Source organism: Neovison vison, chromosome 13 (assembly GCF_020171115.1).
Source record: "Neovison vison isolate M4711 chromosome 13, ASM_NN_V1, whole genome shotgun sequence".
Lineage (NCBI taxonomy): Eukaryota > Metazoa > Chordata > Mammalia > Carnivora > Mustelidae > Neogale > Neogale vison.
This window is the reverse complement of record NC_058103.1, coordinates 12,533,185-12,555,616: the sequence shown is the minus strand read 5'-3', so window position 1 is coordinate 12,555,616 and position 22,432 is coordinate 12,533,185. Positions and strand designations below refer to the sequence as shown.

General features: G+C 39.9%; 1 protein-coding gene across 12 annotated transcripts in view; it reads right to left on the bottom strand.

The window, feature by feature from the left end:
• SIPA1L1 (signal induced proliferation associated 1 like 1) overlaps positions 1–22,432 on the bottom strand; it is a 368,863-nt gene that overhangs the window by 181,383 nt on the left and 165,048 nt on the right. For 10 of the 12 annotated variants that reach the window (XM_044230270.1, XM_044230258.1, XM_044230269.1 and 7 more), the window contains one exon: positions 5,218–5,279. The exons of 1 other annotated variant lie outside the window; for it this stretch is intronic. The gene's annotated coding sequence lies outside the window, so the exon portion shown is untranslated. Of the gene's footprint in view, positions 1–5,217; positions 5,280–18,111; positions 18,174–22,432 lie in introns of all 12 variants that reach the window. One more of the 12 variants, XM_044230260.1, reaches the window with a different exon arrangement.

The following is a 22,432-nucleotide window of genomic DNA, read 5'->3' as shown; positions in this document are numbered from 1 at the left end:
TTTTATTTATTTATTTGACAGACAGAAATCACAAGTAGGCAGAGAAGCAGACAGAAAGAGAGGGGGAAGCATACTCCCTGCTGAGCAGAGAGCCCAATGCTTGATCCCAGGACCCTGGGATCATGACCTGAGCTGAAGGCAGAGGCTTTAACCCACTGAGCCATCCAGGTGCCCCAATGCTGGGAGACAGTATTAAATGAGATTTTCTTCATGCATTGAATAAATACAACTGAATGGATATTCCAAATGGTCATCAAAATACAAGTCAAGGATCAAATTAGAGCAGTGATTAATGGGTCTTGGCCTAAATCTTTACAAGCAGTAAGTTCTATACCCTTGCAGAGCATCGAGATCCACTGACCTCCATCTTTAAATGAAGTCTTTATGTAGTACAGGGAGTACATTATCAAATTTTAGGGATGGGGTCAAATATCCAGAAATATACAGAAATAGAGACAGCTGGTCTATCTTCACACACAGTTTAGCAGAGTTCTCCAGATTACAGAAGGGGTACTTAACCCTACAGGCCAGACTAATTCTATTTAATTAGTCTGAGAATTAAAAAAAAAAAATGAGATGGGAAGTGTTGGTCAGGGATTAGCATTCACTCAGAACACTGAGATTTCCTTGGCACAAAGTTAGAAGGCATTTGCTCCTCGGGGATAGGACAGAATCAAACATAAAACTCCTTTAGGTATTTTTATATTCATTAAGAACGTTAGAATTCTTGACTGAGGTTTTACGATTCACTGCACCCATCAAACAAGAGGTACTGACTGGCATGGAAGAAATAATTTACAGAAAGTAACCTGGAAACCATCAAGTGATGTTAAATTCCCACTAGAGATACAGCTTTCACACACCTCTGTTTATGTATTGGCTAATGACCCAATTGTTTACACAATATGTAAACTAAAGGGAAAAAGGTTGGGTGATTTGTATTTGGTACCAAGACATGGTCTCGTGGTCCCTAGTTGCAGAAGGAAATTAAGCGGAAGGTTAACTGCGTACTAAGCAAGTCCTCGTGACAAACAGGATCCCAGTTCTCCATGAACACACCCTAAACTGCAAATAGGAAGGTCTCTGTGATTTGTTTTTAGGGAAAAAAGTTTAACTAACCACATTAATATAGAATTTTGTCAAGAGTATTCATAAAATACTTCAACTCTTTCTTAGAAATTCACTCTAACATCTACCAACTTAAATCAGCGTGCGCTAATAATAATTTTATGATTTAAATGCCTGATCTCCAACAACTCCAAAGTGAATGTGGCCATGTCTAACAGGGAGCCAATGCCCTAGATGAAGACAAACAACCTAACTCACATGTTTATGCACAGATACCCACAGACACGAAACAGTAGACAGACCCGCGAGATATGCAATTACACGGTAAGCAGTGGCTTTCTTCTGCTTCCTGTCAACAGATGCATTCCTAGGAGATGCTCATTCGCATATATTCCAAAATGAAAATAAAGATTTATCCATGCACCAAAAGGTCAACTCATGTTATAAGATGAAAATCTGGTCTTTTTGCAATGGATTAGTCTGCTTGTCTTTTTCTCTTTAGAGCAGACACAGTAAGATAGTAAGCCCTGGGCAAGACCCCTAATGCACCATCAGAGAAAAATCCAAAGGGGAAGAAAAAAAATTAAAAGGCTGACTTTCTATATATAGTCTTATCTTTAACCTAAATGATTTATAAATGTCCGCCACTTCAGAATGAATATGAATACTTTCAAGATTTTGCTACAAAGTTAAGTTGAAACAAAGTATACTTTTTATTTAGTGAAGATAGAAACTTTCACCAACTTCATTGCCAAGTACCTAACAGGTCTCAACAGGTCTGTTGACCCTTTGTTTTGAGAAAGGGAAGAAAAGGGTAACAAAATTATATCCTAAATATGAGAGATATTGATGAGTGGGCCAAGTTAGAAGGAAGCAAAATAAACACAATAGAACCTTCTAGGATTCCCCCGTAACCCCGTTGTGGTGTGGAGGTTAAGCTGAGGCTCCAGAGAACAAGAGCTTCCCTGGATTCCCCTTCCTGAAAGATGGACAAGCAACAGTTCACCAAAGGGAAGGATACAGAGCTTAGAGGAATATTCTAAAGCAAATCCACAAAATCAAAACTGTTTTACAAATGTAGAATATTCAACTGCTTTCCATTCTATCTAGAGAAGAAATCCAGTTCCCCAAATCTGTAAGTATCCTCTTGAGTATTTTCACAAAGAACAAGTCTCCCTTTCTCAGTCCCTCAATCAGAATAAAGAATAGAAAACATTTAGTAGCATTCCAGATAATTTGTGCCAATTTAGATGATTCATGTATTGCTTTCCCAGACTAAATGGTCTATGGCCAGTGCTTTCAAGTCAACAAGGGTGCGGAGAGCAAGACCTAATTACAGGTCTGAGTCACTGTCTAGAAGTTCTCTCAGCCCTATGGACCATCCCCCACAAAGGCACCATTTCATTTTGAGGTATAAAATCAAGCCAAGCCTACCAATCCCTTTATATAAAAAAATAAAATAAGAAGATACCATTACACACACATACACACACACACACACACAACAAACACATCAGTTCACAATATCAATTTCTCAAAAAAAAAATTTCAATAGGCTTCGTCCATTAAAAAGCAACTATAACATTAAATTTTTTAAATGAGAAAATGCATATAAAATATACTATGGGATTAAAACATAAATATCTTGCATTTCTTCTATTTGGCCTGATGTATAACACGGCATGTGCTATCTTGAATTCTGGTCATCTTTCAATGGGAGAGTAGCTTTTTTCACAAGGGCCTCATTGGGCATTTCCACTGATGGCTATAATCATCTCACACTGGCAACATCTTAACTTAAAATCCTGGGTCCACACCGAAGGAAAAAAAGCTAAAGATAGTTACATCTAAATAAAATTAAAAGGAGGACCCATTCTTTTAACAACAGAAAAATGCATGTACACAGCACAAAAACCCCCATTTGATTCCAACAAAAGATGTTATTGTTTTCCTTCCTGTAACATGTACACAGTATATATGAACTAAGGAGAAAATATCTTTTGAGCTTACTTTTTTTTTCCCTATACATCAAACATTTAAACAAAAATAACACCCTAGGAAAAAAGAAAGAAGTTCTCTTCTGACTGTCATAAATCTTTCTCTGACACTCTATCAGCAATTATGTCCCCAAGTGAAGGAATTAATGATCCCTGAATGGAAATGACTGTTTAGTTCTGTGCAGGCCACATTCCAAACAAGAACAAGGGGTAACATGAATCCTCCAAGAGTAACAGAAGGAGTTATTTGATCGCAGAAGTTAAATGACTTGAGATCTATTTCCAATAAGAACGATACAAAATGATCTCCAAGATTCGAGCTCAGACACAAAAGGAAATAATGACACAGTGCCAGTGACTGAGGTCCTGTGTTTCAAAGCACCATGCTTCCCAACCTGTTCACAGGAGTGGATGCCTCTTCTGGAACTGCTGCCACCAATACAAGGAACAGATGTTTCAGAATGCATGAGAGTAAATTCTGTAAGTGTGATGGCAGGAAAATGCAGATTTACCTAAGTCTGCCAAAAGTAAGCCTTCTGAGCACAGGCTATTCAAACAGAAGTCGAGCCTGCATGGGAGTACAGAAGCAGGTGAGGAAAGGGAACTCACTAGCAGACCAGACACCGACTCAGAGAATAAGATAAAAAGCTGTCCACATGTTGATTAAACTCAACAATTTATAGTCTAACACATTTAGTATAGGTCACTGGGATGTCTAGTGTCTCAGAACAAATTTATGGCCTCTTTCCATGATCCTGAATTTATTCTCAACTCCTCTGTGATTTTAAAGAACAAATGTACATAGTATCTACATTTACCTGAAGTTAAAGAGCATACAGAAAAATCGTACCGCACAAATGCGATACAAGCACAGGCAAATGCATCGGGAAAAATACAGAGTAAGAGCAGGATAATGAACGGTTCCTCGGAGCCAGAGAAGGGCACTGCTGTTAGGGGCATTACCCTAGATTTTTAACTGTTCCATAGAAGTGGTAATCATTCAATTTCGCAAGTGTATTACACGGAGAGTACATATGGGTATGTGTGTTATTCCTTATACCACTGTTTTTAAATCTGAAAACACAAAGAACAGGTCCATACTGCCAAATCTACACCGGGACGGGGGCCGGTTTTCAGGCGGGAAGGCCAAGGCACTTTTCAGAGTTCACAGGCCAAGTGGGTTGTTTAAAAGGCAGAACCTTCTGGAGGGAAAGAGAGTGAAAGCAATCTATTTTACTCTCCTGTCTCTGAATCCTAAATCACTCCATCAGTTAACTGTTCAGAGTGAAGAGGGTGCCAGTCAACACCAGCAGCACACCCTGCCAGTTTAATTTAACGGAATTATTTTGCCTTGCTTTGCAATTACTCCCACATTCCCCAGGGAGAAACTAATGGATTACTAAAAATAAAATGGAGATTAAGTGAATCACTTCGGATGTTTTGGCTCCCAGAGTAAACTGGCTTAAACAAAAAGGAAACACATTGGCTCAAAAGCTGGGCCTTTGGGAGGCCTCCGGGCTGGCTTCTCTGTCCTCTGCCCTGGGTGGCTTCTTGCTAGGGCTGCAGCCACAGCAGATCCCCTGCCAGCATGGAACAGCACCCAGAGGAAGAGAAAGGGGGGCGGACTCTTCCTGCAGGCTCGTTTCAGGTATGAGACAGCCTCGGCCCGGAGCTCCTGGCCAACATGCCTTCCATTGTCACTGGCTGCGATAGGATCACGCGACCTTCCTGAAACCATCCTTCTGTCCAGGTAGCGCCCAACCCTGGGCATTTGTCCATAAGGACTCAAGCACAGACAAAGCAGGGATGGGCTTGCCCCTGACCAGGGCCAACCCTGGAGCTCCCACATGGGAGATGGATGGGCTACGGGATACGGATCCAACCTTAATGTCCGCTCTGCTAGTCCTGACCGGAAGCAGGCTGAGCACGACTGTGTTTATCTCAAGATGAAATTAATCAATGCCATGATGAATTTCTGTATAAAGCTACCAACTCAAGAAGTAGATGACCAAATGAACTGATCCCTTTGAGAAAAGCAGAGTGTTAAAAACTTTTGTTTCTGTACTTCCTCTGCTCCAATGAAAAACTTGAAGACATAATGTCAACACATTTTAAAGCATGGAGGTCATAGGAAGTAGAGGATAGTACTTACTATATTCTTGTGCCATGGCTGCAGAAATTTAGACAATAGCATCCATATTAATAGTGAATAACCTGAAAAGAAAAGAAAAATACACAGTAGTTTAAAAAGCAGTTTAAAAAAACAAAACAAAAAAAAATAGCTAAGTGCACAAGAAATCTCATTAAAAGAAAAGAGTTGAAAAAAAAAAGTTTTATCTTTTTTCTGAAAGAGGCAAACCAACCTAGGTAGTTGCATTTAAATTAGAAGTTAGAGAAAACAGGGGTGCCTGGGTGGCTCAGTGGGCTGAGTATCTGACTCGGGTTCAGGTCACATCTCAGTCAGGGTCCTGGGATCAGGATCCAGTGCCACATCGAACTCTGGGCCCGGTGGGGAGTTTGAGTGTCCTTCTGCTCCTGTCCCCACCCTCTCTCTCTCAAATAAATAAATAAAATCTTAAAAAAAAAAAAAAGAAGAAGAAGAAGAAAACATCTGCAGTGTTAGAGTATCTCTAAATACCTTCAAATCATCTGTATCTACTGTCAAACAAATTAAATATATTTTAATCAACTAACATTGATTAAATGTTAGTTTAATCTAACTAACTGGACTGCTATTTGTAAAACTGAAACAAAAACACAATTATTAAATGGACCTCAAAAACCATGCAGTCCATCCCCTAGAAAACCTACCTACCCTCTTCAAATCACTACGAACTGAAGTCAGATAAGTCAGCTTCAATTTCTCCATTTCTAAACTCAGGGATATGAGGGAATAGGTCTCAGAATACATACATATATTGGATCAAATTTCTGACAGCATGTTTATTAAAACTTTGAATATTCAGAATACCATGGAACACTAAAGAAACACACCCACAGAACTAGGAACCCCAAGATCCTGGAAAGGTTTTGAGTATTTGAAAGTGAAAGGTGAGAACTTTGTCCCTATTCGGACTTCAGGACAAATAACAACATAGCAAATCACACTGTTAATTAAGAAGGACTTAAAAACATAAAAATTACTCTCTGCTATGATATTTCCTGGGGATGGTGTGCCCTGAGAAGGCAGGGAGTAGGTATTGTCCACATATCTACAAATACCACATCTAATTTCACCTTCCTCGGTGTACGTAAGGTTCACCAATGTTGTGGGCATTCGTTAGCTTGTAGGGAAGAAAAGACTTTTTTCTCTACCTTCTCATGTTCAGTTTCTAGGGGACTGCTAATTAAACTGACAAGGACAAATTAACAGAAGAAAAGGTATATGTTTCTTTATTGATGTTAATATTTTTACACCCATGGGGATGTCACAGAAAACAAGTAAAAAAACAAGAGAAGGAGTTTGACCCAGAGGCTTAAATACCATCTTAATAAGAGGCAATAAATTGTGCAGAAGTGACCATAGACAGGAAAAGGAGATCGGAGTGCCTACGGATGATAAACTGTGGAAAGATGACCAGGAACGAAGTGGCAGATAGGACCATTTAGTAAGATTATGTGGACCCAAGTTTCTCCAGTGAGAATGGTTCTTCTCTTCCTGGTATAGAGATGGGATGCGACCTTACAAATGGAAATTTATGCCCCAATTTTCGGGCAGGAAGGAAGGGAGGAAAGAGAACTCTCCCTGTATCTGCCATTTCTCAGTTTCCTTCACTCAAAATAATCCTCGTGCCAAGTGGCATATTTTGGGTGGCCTATTCTGATCACCTTCAGGTTCACAGAAATAAAAACACCATCAAAAGAATAATGCTGCAAGTCTCAGAATGGAAGAAGATATTTGCAGTACATACATCCATCAAAGGACTCACTCAGAATAGATGAAGAACTCTGATAAAACAATAAAAAGACCACTTAAACAAGATACCCCAATGGTCAATAAGCATACGACAAGGTACTCACCCTCATTCCTTACCATTTACTATAAAATAAAGCTACAATGAAATAAAAGTACATACTGATTAAGATGGCTAAAACTGAAAATCTGACAATACTAGGTCTTAGGATGAACAACAATTCAGCTCTCACACACCGCTGGTGGGGGTGTGAACTAGAAAACAGTTGAGCAGAACGAGATAAAACAGAACATAAACTTACAATGTAGCCCAGCAATTCCACTCCCAGCAGGATACCTACCAGGAATGCACATTCGTAGCCCCAAAGACACACACAGAAATAGTCAAGCATTAATCTTAATAGCCAAAACTCAGTGACAAACAAATTATCAAGTATTCATACAATGAAATATTATACAGCAAGGGTCAGTGAGCTTTTTCTGCAAAGGCCAAACAGTAAATATTTTTTGTTTTTCAGACCATATAGCTACTGAGCCCTATTGCAACTACACAATTCTGCATTTGGGGTACATTTACATAGATGAATACGTAATTGAATGGGTTTGGCTGTGTGCCAATAAGACTTAATTTACCCCAAAAAGCAGCCAGCCCACACGCTGTAATTTGTCTGCTATATGGTAATAAATATAAATGAATCATAATTAATACAACATCACAGATGAATCTCACAGACATAATGTTGAGACAAAGAAGCCAGACACAGAGAGAATACACTGTATGATCCATTTTAGGAAGTTCAAAAATAGGTAAACCTATATAAGTCAGGATTATAGTTACCTTTGAGGTGGGAAGAGGGGTAAGAAGATACCAGAAAGGGGTGGAACAGGGAATTTTGGTGTGTTAGTAATACTGCACTCCTTGACTTGAGTGGTGGTTTCATGATCATGCTCAATTTGGGAAAATTCACCAAAGGGCTCCCTTACGATCTATTTATCTTCATATGTGTTACACTTAAATAAAAAAGTAAAATATTTTAGTTTTTGATTTTTGTTTTATAAATAAAAAATACAGGTCAGTAGTACAAGTGGATGCTTTCTCAAAGTCCAGGCTCCCTGGACATCAACTGCTCTGAACAGCAGCAAATCTTGAACCCCCACAAGGCAGTATCCTGAAGCCCTCCCTTATCTAGCAATGATGTCTGCCCGGCAACCAAACCTTTGCTCGGAGTTGCAGGTGGGGGGCTGTGGAGAAAGAGCTGTGATGAGACAGAACACAGAGGAGTGGCGGGAAGGGAATGCAACCCAGAGGGAGGAAGGAAAGTAACAGATGGTGGATGAGGAAACTGGTGGAAATAAGCCCCACATTTCCATATTATCTGCTGGATAATCTATACACAGAATAAAACTCACAGGAGCAGCTTAGAAACACAGTTTGGAAGGTCACTGAATGTGCCCTTTGGACAAAAATAATGACATTTTAAAAGCTAACTAGGGTTCTTAAAACACTGTTGAACAGATTTGTTTCCAGTATAATTTCTTCCAGCTTTTCAAGTTGAGGAAGCAAACCTGACAGACAAAATAGTCTTGACTTTCTACATTTGCATACTTCAGTTTCTATACTTTGACGTCATCTTAAACATCCGTACCATGTCTAAAATTTAATTAGATATGCAACATCCCAGGGATCAGAGAAAGACATTGAACTACCAGGATTATGCCCAAATATACTGGGAGAGGCAGAGAATACAATGCCATGAACAAAAAGATCAAAGGCATAACCTAAGGAGTCACATTCTCTATAGCTGCTTATACCATGAATGAAATAAAGAGCAAAGGAATTAAAAAAAAAATGAAAAAAGTGAAATCCACTCACTATACTGCATTTACTGCATAACTGAAATGTGTAAGAAACTGACCTGGATGCTGAAAACACAAAGATAAAGTTCCTGTCTTTAAGGAGCTCACAGTTATAAAGAAGCTGACAAGTCTAGGCATCGATAATTTAAGTTAAATGTCTTAACAGTATACAATATTCACAAGCGCTATGGAGCTAGAAATTAACGAGAGAGAATTATTATGGAGAAGGAGTGGGGAGAAGGGGTAAGTAAAGGAAGTCTTCCTATACATAACAGGCAAGAGCTAAAATGGATTTTGAATGACTAAAGATGAGCAAGGTAAGAAGAGGAGAAGAGCATCATTGTAGGCAGAGAGAGAGAATGTGCAAAGGCAGGAATGAACCAGTCCTATCTGAGGAGTAACAAGAAATCTGCAGCAGCCAGAACATGGTGGGCAAGGACAAGCCAAGACTGAGATGGTAGAAGAACCTGTCAGTTATACTAAGTTGGAATTTTTTTTTTAAGATTTTATTTTTTTATTTGTCGGACAGAGAGGAGCAAGAGCGAGCACAGGCAGACAGAGTGGCAGCAGAGGCAGAGGAAGAAGCAGGCTCCCTGCCAAGCAAGGAGCCCAATGTGGGACTCGATGGCAGGACGCTGAGATCATGACCTGAGCCGAAGGCAGCTGCTTAACCAACTGAGCCACTCAGGCGTTCCCCAAGTTGGAATTTTATTCTACAGATATTATAAAGCCATTAGGCTAGGAAATGGGAGTTGGAAATAGAATACAAGGAATAGAGAGAAGATGGATCTCCAAATATAACTTCTTGTCTAGTTTTGACATACATAAACATGGTAATTCTTCACAAAATCAAAAAAAGAAAATAACTAAAATCAATCAGTATGTGGGGCAATTCAAAATGAAAACACGATCAGTGACAAATGGACTGCATTGTAAATGCACAACATAACACCACTCAAGAGAACACGGGGGAGAACGAACCTAGCCTCTTTGGAGACCGCTGTATTGGCTATAAACTCTGAGGCTACAAACAAAACAAAGGAAGAAAAAAAGAAAGGCTGGAATGAATTCTGTGGTGTTGAACTCAAATCAAAGATATCATGCTTTTGAATATATATATTCAATAGGTGATGACAGACATAGGCACACCTTGGAGAAACTGTGGGCTCAGTTCCAGACAACCCCAAGAAAGTGAGTATTCCAATAAACTCACTGGTTTTACTGGTTTCCCAGCAAAAAAAAAAATGTCATGTTTACAGTACAATAGTCCACTATGTAACTTATGTATACAACAATATACATAAGTTGTCTTGATGGTGATGGCAGCTGACTGAGCAGGGTGGGGGCGGCTGAAGCTTAGGGTGGCTGTGGCAGTTTCGTAAAATAAGACAACAATGAGGTTTGCTGCATCGATGGACTCATCCTCTCACCAATAACTCCTTAGTAGCACGTGAAGCTGTTCGACAGCATCTCCCTTGTGGCAGAATGTCTTCCAAAACTGGAGTCAATCTTCTCAGATCCTGCACGGCTTTATCAACAAAATTGATGTAATACTCTAAATGGTTTGCTGCCATTTCAACAGTCTGCCCAGCATCTTCATCAGAAGGAGATTTCTTCTCAAGAAACCACTTTCTTTGCTCATCCACAAGCAGCAGCTTCTCATCAAAGTTTCATCAGGAGATCGCAGCAAGTCAGTCCCGTCTTCAGGCTCCACGTCCCATCCCGGTTCTCTCGCTATTTCCGTCATATTTGCAATTATGTCCTTGACTCAAGTCTCGAACCCCTCAAAGTCATCCCTGGCGGCTGGAAAGAACTTCAAAACTCCTGCTAATTAATGTTGGTAATTTTACCTCTTCCCATGAATTATGAATGTTCTTAATGGCATCTAGAATCGTAAACCGTTTCTAGAAGGTTTTCAATTTACTCTACCCAATGCATCAGAGGACTCACTATCTGAGCCCTTCTGAATACATTTCTTAAATAGTAAGACTTGAAAGTTCAAATGACTCCTTGATCCATGGGCTGCACAGTAGATGTTGTGTTAGCAGGCATGAAACATTAACCTTGTCCATCTCCATGGAGCTCTTGGGTGACCAGGTGCACTGTCAATGAGTAGTTGTATTTTGAAAGGAAACATTTTTCTGAGCAGTTTTCAATAGTGGGCTTAAAATACTCTATAAACCATGTTGTAAACAGATGTGCTGTCATCTAGGCTTTCTTAACCCATTCAGAGAGCACAAGCAGAATAGAATTAGTATCATTCTAAAGGGCTCTAGGATTTTCAGAATGGCCAGTGAGCACTGGCTTCCACTCAAAGTCACCAGCTACCTTAGCCCCTAACAAAAGAGTCAACCTGCCCTTTGAGGTTTTGAAGCCTGCCCTTTGAGGCTTCTCCTCCCTAGCTATGAAAGTCCCACATGGCATCTCCTTCCAATGGAAGGCTGTTTCATTCACACTGAAAGCCTCCTGCTTAGTGCCGCCACCTTCATGAATGATCTTCGCTGGACCTTCTGCAGAACCTGCTGCAGCTTCTCCGTCAGCACCTGCTGCCTCACCTGGCACTCTGATGTTACGGAGACGGCTTCTTTCCTTAAACCTCACGGCCCAGCCTCTGCAAGCTTCAGACTTCTCTCCCGCAGCTTCCCCACCTGTCTCAGTCTTCACAGCACTGAAGAGAGTTAGGGCCTTGCTCTGGATTATTTTGGCTTAAGGGAATGTGGCTGGTTTGATCTTCTCTGCAGACCACTAGAAGTTTCTCCATGTCAGCAGTAAGTCTGTTTCATTTTCTTATCATTCATGTGTCCCTTGGAGCAGCACTTTTAATTTCCTTCAAGAACTTTTCCTTTGCAGTCACAACTTGGCTTTTTGGCACAAGAGGCCTAGCTTTTGGCATATCTTGGCTTTCGACATGCCTTCCTCTCTAAACATAATCATTTCCAGCTTTTTATTTAAAGTGAGAGACATGCCACTCTTCCTTTCACTCAAACACTTAGACACCATTGCAAGGATATTAATTAATCTAATGTCAAAGTATTGTGTCTGCAGGAATAGGGAGGCCCAAGGAGAAGGAAAGGGATGGGTCTGGGCTGGTCAGCAGAGCAGTCAGAACACATACAACATTTGTCAGTTAAGTTAACCATCTTATATGGGCATGATTTTTTTTTTTTTTAAGATTTTATTTATTTATTTGAGAGAGAGAGACAGTGAGAGAGAGCATGAGCGAGGAGAAGGTCAGAGAGCGAAGCAGACTCCCCATGGAGCTGGGAGCCCGATGTGGGACTCGATCCCGGGACTCCAGGATCACGCCCTGAGCCGAAGGCAGTCGTCCAACCAACTGAGCCACCCAGGCGTCCCTATGGGCATGATTTTTGAGGCCCAAAACAACTACACCAGTTAGAATTATCACCGATCACAGATCACCATACAAATATAATAAAAAAAAAAGCTTGAAATATTGTGAAAATTTCCAATATATGACAGAGAGACATGAAATGAGCCAATGCAGTTGGAAAAATGGCGCCAAAGCCTTGCTCAAATAGGGCTGCCACAAACCTTCAATTTATTAAAAAACACAGGATCTGTGAACAGCAATAGAATAAAGCACAAGGAAACGAGGTATGCCCGCACTGTTATTCTTTCTTATTATACACTACTACCATTATCCATTTTGTAACCCAACCTGTCCCAGATCTGGCCAGTGGAAATCCCTTCAAGATGGCTTCTAGGTCATTCTCATATGACCCTATCATTCTCTGAGCATTTCTTACTTTTTGAAAATAGATGTTTCAGTCTCATTTTGTACTTTCTTTCCCTGAAATGAGCCAAGGAGTCCTGAGTCCTTTAATTAGAAAGTGGTATTTAGAAATCAAAATCCAAGTGCGAGATGTGTTCATTGCCAGTGGGGACTACTCTGAGACACACTCACAGTGACAGAGGTGGGGGATATACATGTGTATGTGCTTATACATACACACATGCACACACATTTACATTTACAACCACAGGGCTTTTCAAGACACAAGACAAGGTGATTATATATAAAGTTAACAAGAAAACTCAATGGCTCAAGAAAAATCAAGATATTGCACAAGAAGAAGATGGTAGAAAGGCACCTGCCCTACCAACTATCAATTCCAGCACAGCAGGAATTGTAGATTAATACAGAAAGGTGGAATTATTTAATAATGGTGCTTGCACATGTGTTTATTCATGTGGGGGGGGAAATTAAATTGAATCTCTATTCCACTCTTTATTGAAAAATCAATTCTAATTTAACTAAAGACTTGCATATAAAAGGCAGGATTAAAAAACTTTTTTTTAATAAAAGAATATTTTATGGCTTCAGAATAGATTAGCAACATAAAAAAGGAAAAACCATAAAGAAAAATAAATTCATTCTACACTAAAATAAAAAAAATTTCTGTTCATTAAAAATCATCATAAAAAAGGCAAAACCACAAACAAGAAAACATATAACCAACAAAACAGTAAGTATCTTGGAATATATCTTTTATGAATTTCTAAGAAAGATGATTCAAGAGAAAAATGGGCGGAAGTTATAAAAGAAAATATAGAAGGTCCTTATGTACATAAAACAATGGTTTCTTTAGTAATTAGGGAAACAAATAAAAAGCACATTTACACACCCATCAACTCAACTGCTTTTAACAAGTGAGACAATGTCAAGTGTGCAGCACAGATGTGGAACAGGACAAACGTTCAGGCTCTCGGGTGGGAGCTGCACTTTGGTACAGTCGCTTTGGAAAACAGTCAAGCATGGGTATATCTCACTGGCCAACAATCCATTCCTGAGTTCATGGTCACCAGGAGAACTGTCACCCAGAGACAAACAATTGTTCCTAACCTCAGAAAAGTGCAAACAATCCAAATTCCAATGGAACAGGAAAATAAAATGTGGTTTTGTTTGCAGCAGAATCAGTGAACTCTGATGCTAAATGCACGAATGTGGAAAAATTCAAGGGGACAATCTCCCTAAATACTTGTACAACAAGATTTTAAAATATAAAATTTTAACGAATTAGATTACAAGCTCACTATAGGCTGGTTCAAAACCACTTAATAGTCATTAGAAGACTCCTACAGGGTTTGGGTTTTTTGGGGGGGGGGGTTTGAGGTTTTTTAAAATTTATTTAACAGAGAGAAAGATCACAAGTAGGCAGAGAGGCAGGAAGAGAGGCAGGGGAGAAGCAGCCTCACGCTGAGCAGAGAGCCCAATGAGGGGCTCGATCCCAGGACCCTGAGATCATGACCTGAGCTGAAGGCAGAGGCTTAACCCATTGCACCACCCAGGCGCCCCATCCTTCTACGGTTTTATGCTCAGTATTGTGGATATTTCCAAGACATAGACTATTAAGTCCTCCAAGAGATACTAATATAATTCTCTATAGCTTTGAACACAATAATTGAGCCCATGGCAAACATTAAACAAAAGAAAAAATTGTACATCTCATTGTTACCTAAAGAAGAGGATACTTATTTCCCAAAGTAATTAAAACCCTTGAGAAGGCATCATCCATGCTGTGGTTTTAAAAAAAAAAAATCTATACAATTAAAGAAAAGACCAAAAACACCGTTATTCTGTCAGTCAGTTACCAGGGCGGAGGAGATCGCTTCTCTTAGACTCATACCAATTAGACTACTGATTCATTTAAAAATATGTATTATGATAGTGTAACTTTCTACAAAAATAAGTAACTTTTCAAGTCAACACTATGAGATTAGAAATGAAACATTTGTATGAACACAACTGCTCAGAGCTGTAGCATTAAACCTCTAATAGTGATCAACACTGGTGTCACCCACCTTTTGCTAAGCTGACCTGGCCAGGAGGTTCCCTAAGTTAACTTTATTTACACTGTAAGCTTAATGTGCTTTAACAATGTGGAAAAAGTCAGAGGCTACATATTTAAATTTGTCATCAAAGACATACTGTATTTTTTTTATTTCAAATGTCATGAATAGTGTTCAGAACTTGGACTCTTATGGTCCATACTTCATATGGGTAGGAATATGCACAAAATCTTCAAGACGAATCCTTACGTCGCAGAGAGACAGAGAGTGACAGTTCTAGCTGATTCACCTCTAATTCATTTTGTTTGCTTCCTAATGGTGTTATTTTAAAAAGAGCAATTCCACAGCCCATAGAGGAGATTTTTATTTTAAGCAGAGGTAACAATCTTTCCTTATGTAAGAGGCAATTATGCAGGGTAAGAGACAAAACGAAGTGCCGGGGCGCACACAAGCTGTAGGCCAGGGAAAGCATTCACTTTCATCCTCAAGGGTATGCCCTAAGTATACCAGTCTACAAGGCACTGAATTTATTAAGCCATAATTTTGCTACATGAATTTGTCATTCTTTCCTTTAGAGAACACTGAATAATCAGAAGGCAATGTTTGCTTTCCCCTCTACAGTAACAACTGTGCATTTGGCCTGAATTCTAAACAACCAGGTTCTTTTGAAATTCAGCCAATATACAGATCTTTTCACTAAAAATAAGCATGAAGGAAACAGGCTCAAATCATAAATGTCATATTTATAGCTGCTCAAAATGGGAGAGAACAGCCTTCTCCGATAATTTGGATAAACATGCACAGACCTCACCATCACCATACATGCTCCACCACCACTAAACACAGAATTGCTAAGAACCTGAAGCATAAATATTCAGTTGGATATTTGATGACATCAGCACAGGTGGCCTCAAGTCTACTGATAGAATGCTTAACCAATCATGCAGTGTTTTCTGTACTGGTTAAGCCTACATCAGGTGTGAGTTTCATATATTAACTTGGCTAGATAGTGCTCAGTTAATCAAACACTAATTTAGGGGTTGCTGTGAAGGTATTTTGTAGATTGATTAACAGCTACAATCAGCTGACTTTATGAAAAGAGATTACCCTTGATAATGTGGGAAGGCCTCATCTAATTAGCTGAAGGTGTTAATCCCAAAGACTGAAGTTTCCTAAAGAAGAAGGAATTCCTCAAACTGTCAGCATTAACTTCTGCCCGAGTGTTCGGCCTGCTGGTCTGCCCTACAGATTTTAGGCCTGCAGCCCCACAAATCCATGAGCTACTTCTGTGTGTATACACAATGGATTATTAGCCATAAAAAAGAAGAAATCCTATCCTATGCGATCACATGGATAGACCTTGAAGGCATTATGCTAAGCGAAGGAAGTCAGAGAAAGACAAAGACAAATACTATATGATCTTGCTTATAGGTGAGATCTACAACAAAACAAAACAAAATTCACAGAAAAAGAAATCAGACTTGTAGTTATCAGAGGCAGAAGGTGGGAGGAGGGGGAATTCGAAGAACGTGCTCAAAAGGCACAATCTTCCAGCCTTTCAGTTTTAAGATACATCAAGCACTAGGGATGAAACGTACAACATAACTACAGGTAACACCTCTGTATGATATACAGGGAAGTTGTTCAAAGAGTAAGTCCTAAGAGTTCTCATCATGAGGAAAATATTTATTTTTCTTTTCATCTTTTTCTTCTTTTTACTGCTACCTACATGTGAAAATGGGCACTAGCTCACCTGTTATGGCAATCATTTTACAAGATATGTGAATAAATCACCATGCTGTGTGCCTTAAGCTTATACAGTGATGTATGTCAATTATTTCCCAATCAAATTGGGGGGGGAATATATTTATGTATATGTATAAGACGCGTATGTGTGTATTCCTACTGATTTTGTTTCTCTAGAGAGTCTTGATGGATATGCTGGGCAAAATGAGAATCCTGCCATGAGTTTTAAAAGTTGTAATACAAAGAAAGAAATACCTTCATTTAACTCAGTTTACCTAGGAAAACAAGGGTCTCACTGGCGTACTACAAGACCACTCCCTGCTGACTAAAACAGAAGCCAACTTACGAGAAGGGCACCCCAGAATCAGTATAACAAAATGCTGTGGCAAGAACAGGGGAACAGGAGTTCTAACTTGGGGTCTGGGGAGGGGGCAGGAGAGCAGAAAGGAAACTGTGCAAAACAGAGAAGGCCACACCACAACAGAATTTATTCAGCCGACCTTTTTAATTCAGCTAAGTATTTCAGAACTTACCATGTTGCAGGTGTTTGAACATGTCTATCCCATCTAACTATTCATAACACCATTAAGGGGCAGATGCTAGTATTGTCCACAATTCTCAGGAGGTCAGGGAAGCGAAAGATGTAATTCTACAAGGTGACACAGCCACTAAATGGTACTGGATCCCAGTTATGTACCTAGACTTGAGGTCAAGCTACTGAGCTCTAAGTTTCCCTAAGAGTACTTCCCAGGCAGAACAATGGAGAAAAAACCTTCCAAGCCCAAGAATCTTAGGAGCAATGCCATAAACATATCACAAGTAAAGGCATACTACATTTGATGTCTGTCCACAGAAAGGGGACTGAGGGGAAACAGCATAAGCAGAAACAGAAAGGTAAAACTATATAAAAAGAGAAGAATTCTGGTTCAAAACTGCTAATAACTCACAAATTTATCTTTTGACCTACAAAATCTCCAATTTCGTAAGAAATATTAAAAAAAACAAATAAATAAATGCACACCAATTACAGGAAATCCCAGTACAGGTGGCACTAGCAGATCATAGTGACAAACTCTAAGAAATAAAAAGCATACTGAAGCGGAATGAAAATGGAATTCAACAGAACTGAAAGATCCCTTAGAAATAAGAAGATGGACCTCCAAATAAAAGCTCCCAGCAGACTCTAGGAAAACCTAACACATGTCAGCAGAAATACACCGTGGACAGTGAGGCAGGTCATTAATGAATGTGACACCCGCGTCATTCCCTTCTCCATGAGACCATACTCCGTGGTATTAGCCCCTGGATTAAAGCCACTGAGAAACACCCACAGAGTGATCCTTTGGGCCTTTAGAAAATAAATGTAATGAAGCTAGAGTCTCCACCCCAGAGAAGCTAGACAATGTCTCACGTAACTAATAACGAAGCTTACCTGCACTGAGAAGACAAGTAACCCACACATCTTCTGGAAAATTCACCCTACCAACATGGCTGGCCCACCCACCATGGCTCCTGTAAATCAGAGCCCACATGCGCAACCAGGTCAGCAGAACCTCCATGACAAATGCTGAATTCAATCTTTTGGCTCTAACATATACTACAAATAAACCTATGATAAACAGCCAAAGGAGTTTAGAATATGACACCCCAAAACATGCCAATTTGGTATACTGAGTTTACTTTAAAAAAAAACCACAAGTACAGGAAAGATGCACTGACCTCCCCTTTTCTTCCTGAGAACAGGAGATAAAACTCCCATATGAAAACTCCCATTCCTGTACCTGGAGGAAAAGGACATTCTGATCACCAGAGACAGGTAGTCAAGGCTGAGAAGAACATATACAAACAAATCTTTTTAAAATAAAATCTATTATCTTACAAATATTTTAGTTTCTTTTCCACAATCATTACTCTTTGTTCAACCTAATACAGAAACACTTGGGCCTCAATAGTTTTTTCAAATCTTCATTTTCCTGCTGAAACTCCCATGTACATGTTCAAAAAAATGCTTTTCTAATGTGTCACATGTCAACTTAATTCTCAGACCCAGACAGAGACCCTAAGAAGGTGAAGTTTTACCTCCCTTACACAAGCATTATCCACCCCAGAAAAATCAGCAACATGGAAAGAAACATTGAATTCAAGAATGTCAAAGAAAATAAGAGTTAAAATGAAAAAACAAAGAACCTGTTTCTAAAAGGATAATAAATTTCCTCAAGAAATTTCAAGGAGGGACGCCTGGGTGGCTCAGTTGGTTAAGCAGCTGCCTCCGGCTCAGGTCATGATCCCAGCATCCTGGGATCGAGTCCCACATCGGGCTCCTTGCTCCACGGGGAGCCTGCTTCTCCCTCTGACTCTGCCTGCCACTCTGTCTGCCTGTGCTCCCTCTCGCTCGCTCTCTCTCTCTCTTTCAGACAAATAAATAAATAAAATCTAAAAAAAAAAAAGAAAAAAGAAAGAAATTTCAAGGAAATATGGTATCCGCACATCAAATAAAGAGAAAATACTTGGTTTTGGTTAAAATAAGATCATTGGGAAATACAAGTAATGAAGGGTAGATCAGTAGATCAAGAAGGTCCTGCAGCTGGATCCACCCCCAAGTGGACGTCCCAGGCTCTGTCCGTTACCCTCTCTGTTTGGCTTTGTCCCTTTTGCCTATTAACAAGTCCAAATCTCCCTTTATTCATAAAAAGCTTTTCCCTTGACCCAGACCTCTTCTCTCCAAAATAAAGAAGCAATGAGGTAAGAAGGTGTCAGTGATGATTTAGAAGTTCCTCACTTAAATAACTGGGTGAATGGTTCTCTCATTAGATGAACAGAAACAGAAGGGAAGAATGGGAGATGGGCAGGGGAGTACTTGACAATAACCCAGAACACAAACTGCCTTTATAAGAAGAGCCTATAAACTAGGAGCCTATACACTGAACTTGGTCCATAGACATGTATTTTTTTTTGCCCACATAGTGTTTTAAAAAATTCAACCCATCCTTTAATATTCAGACTGTGTAATGAGCAAATCATCATATACAGCTGTTGTTAAAATAATAAAAATTAAAAAATTTTAAAAACCTGGGAGATCTGGTAACCTTGAGCTCACATTCCCATATAACATCAAATGGCAGGAACTAAATGGCCTGCATGGGGTCTACAGTCTCCCCTCCCCACTCCCTGTTGTCCCCAGCTCTGTCTTCCTGACCTTGAGCCTATGTCAATGGCCATTTATCACTCCACTTACTCTGTTGCTTTTCTTAGTGTAGAAAAATATTTTTTCTTACCCTGAGGCCTGCTTTTACTCATTGACATTGTTGGCCAGGCACTTAAGCTTGCAAATCTGCCGCAGAAGCACAGAGTCAAGAAGGGAGTGGAAAATATGGGTCTCTGGCTATTCATGGGAGACAGGGCTTGACGTGTGGTTTAAGGTGGGTCTGAAATAGGTTAAATGGAAGAGGGCTGAGCTCACAAAAGAGAATGCATGGAACTCTAGGAAATGCCCACAATTCAGGACAGTAAAAGAAAGGTAACAGTAATTGAAAGTTAAGTTCAAGGAGTGAGATACTCAAGAATGATTTAAGTACATGGATAGTGTATAGATTACAGCAAAAATTCACTCAGTTGTGACACCAGCATTGCAGGGAGAGATCAGCGTCCCCCACAACGTAACTTATTTAGTGACAAAATCAACAAACATCATCAATCAAAATCTACAACAAAATCCACTTAAACTACCTGGAAAACTGGACTACTTAGCAATTGGTTAAGGTATAAACAGAAGGATGTGTCTCTGAATTACCATCTATGTCAATACTATCACCAAGTTCTCAAAAGCTGTTTTTCATTGGCCAGAATTGTCATAGGGTATCTAAATTATTAAATTTTATCTTACCTGTTAAAAACTTTCCTTAGCTCCTAAGAAACGGAATATAAGCCCCAACTCTCTAAATGCCAGGGAATCTCTTACATATTTAGGGCTCTTATACATACAAAATTCAATTTGTTTTTATCTGCCTTATGTGAATTTAATTATTAGACCAGCCAAAGAACCTAGAAGGGAAAAAGGAAAAAATTTTCTCCCCTGCAGTTTTGGCACCCAAAGTGGGGCTCTCCACTGGCTGGACATTACAAATATTCAGGGGCTGCTGAAGCTGACAGGATACCACAGAACGTAAGGATTCTTACCACACCAGTCCCCTGGGTTTCTGCCTGCAGGGTCATGTGGAAGTGAAAGGGGTAATAGTCTTTTTTTCCCACTAAATTCAAATCAGCGGGAGAAAATATTAACTCTGTGTGAATCTGTTTCTTCGGTATAACAACTCCAGTAATGATTTGTTATGAGTGCTCTTATTTTCTTTTGATCATCACCCTTCCTCTTAGAGATGATCACTGGTTTCTTTTCTCTCTGTCTTTTGCATTGTTTGTTATAAGAAGAAAAACCATAGGGCAGAATGCAGGCATGGGGCCTATAAGCCTGTTGTTCAAGCCAGCCTCACAGACTGGGGAGTTGATATTTCTCACCAGACCAGGGTCTGTTTAGATAAACTTTGCTATGGGTGCCCTATGTAAAAACTAGTTGAAGTTTTCCTTTCTTCTTGCTCTAAGCCCTGAGACATTGGCTTTGTGACCAGTGAGAATGTTCTCTCTGGTCTCTACCATATCTGCAACTGGTGATCAGTCAAATGGACCAGGATTCCAAGACACAAAGTCACAAGCAGCACCCTCTTTGTCTGGCCATGCCAGGTTGTAGGGGTTTGTCGTGTAGGGAGGGGGCTGGTGCTAAGGGGGCCTTTGTCCCCTCAACCTTCACTGTCCTGTTATGGTTGAGAGAAGTCCCATTCTGATGGTGCCTGCCCCATATCACGGATTCCCAGGTCTTGCTTCTTCCACTATACCATTCTTACTGCCTTTGACAAAGAAGGTCTTCCCTTTCCTAGGCAAAGCCTGGGAAAGAACTCTCTGGATATGATAAGGGCTGTATTTTACACCCTCTTTGGGGAGGCTTTCCATGGTTACGCCATAAAAAGTCTTGTTGGTTTATGTCACTGCTTAGATTACTGTAAGATCCGACCTGTCAAGGACCAGATGATGGCCATATTGAACTGTCTATATGTGAAAGAAAAAAAAATTTAGAGCACTCTCATTCTACAAAAGATAAAATTAATAAGAGAACACAAAGGAATATAATGGCTAATGTTAAAATCTGCCTTAATAAGACGAAAGAACAGAAATTAGACTAAGTACAAAAACTGGCATCATAAATCCTCTTTCTTAAAATCCAGTACCATCTCCCCAGCAAATTCCCTTACCTCCCAAACCCTTCCACCTTCCTCAGAAAAATCGCTTAAATACCCCGTTGCCTATTTTAGCTTTCCTTTCCCTACAAGATTTACAAACAGCACTCCAGCCTAATCTCTAGGTCCACAGTACACAGGTTACTCATGGGAATGCTGCAAGCCAGGAAGTGAATTTAGCAGAAGCACCCACACTACACTAAGGCTTGCTTTGCTTGGCTCTAAAAACCAGGCTCTGCCAGCTTCAGGACTTCCTATGTAATAGCCTTTGTGGACATATCCTAGATCCTCCCAACCACAAAAAAATTCATGCCCTATTAATAGGAACATCTTTTAAATCATAAAGCCCATCTAACTCCTCTTTCAGGATATCCAACCAAATTTAAAGAGCAATTAAAAAAGTGAATGGCCACTCACACGGACCTTGTTCTGTTGCTAAGAAGTGTTCTTCCCACCCACAATTATATGTAGTTACCAGACAAACCAGGGCAACCTGGGGTGGGACTGGGAGGGCAGGAGGGGAATTCAGAAAAAAACAGCCCAAATTCTCTCAGGCCTCCTGCAAATGGCCAAGAAATGTCTCAGCTCTGGGCTGATATTCAGGGGCTAACAGAAACATTAGTAGAGGCTTTCCTCTCTAAGGTGAATTGGTTTAAGGTTAAATCATGCACCCAGAAAGAAGGAGAGCATCTGAAGGTCTCTGGTGAACACTTTATAGACTTCTCAAAGGCATAATTCACTATACCCTGAAGTTC